At 34.3% G+C, this 540-nt stretch overlaps 1 non-coding gene across 1 annotated transcript; it reads right to left on the bottom strand.

Annotated features, from left to right (window-relative positions):
* Nucleotides 1–236: 236 nt before the first annotated feature.
* On the bottom strand, nucleotides 237–340 carry LOC116866775. Its single transcript, XR_004382470.1, has one exon. It is a non-coding gene; the product is annotated as a U6 spliceosomal RNA (small nuclear RNA).
* Between the last annotated feature and the right edge of the window lie 200 nt (nucleotides 341–540).

Below are 540 nucleotides of genomic sequence, written 5' to 3'. Positions count from 1 at the left end.
GTTACCACTAAGTTTACAATATATATAACTAGTTGAGAAGTTAATTCCTCTTAGGTATGTAGAGTAGATGCCAAAGACAACTATGAATTTTTTTTCTCACCAGTTTCCTTCATCAACACAAATTTGTCTTGGACTTTTGATTTGGGTCTGCTCCTTTCCTTTCCTTTTCTTTTTTCTTTCCTTTTTTCTTTTCTTTTCCTTTCCTTTCCTTTCTCTTTTCTTTTCTTTTCCTTCTTTTACATATGGAATGCTTCACAAATCTGCACATAATCTGTGCACAGGGGTCACGATAATCTCTGTATCATTCCAACTTTAGTTTATGTACTACTGAAAAGAGCACTCTATTTCTTTACCTTGGTGCTTCTTTCCAAATGTTCATCAAACTGAGAATTAGCTAAATTAGCTCAACAAATTTTCCTTCTCCACATTTCTGGTTCTGCCTTTTCTGGTTGGACATTGCTTCTTTAATCTACCGTGTCTAGCTTTGGTCAGGGTTTTTTGTTTGTTTGTTTGTTCTTTCCCCTTTAGGTCAATTTTAAA

Source organism: Lontra canadensis, unplaced genomic scaffold, assembly GCF_010015895.1.
Source record: "Lontra canadensis isolate GAN:19392208 unplaced genomic scaffold, GSC_riverotter_1.0 scaffold10, whole genome shotgun sequence".
Lineage (NCBI taxonomy): Eukaryota > Metazoa > Chordata > Mammalia > Carnivora > Mustelidae > Lontra > Lontra canadensis.
Note: the sequence above shows the minus strand (reverse complement) of the source record. Positions and strands in the feature narration are given on the sequence as shown.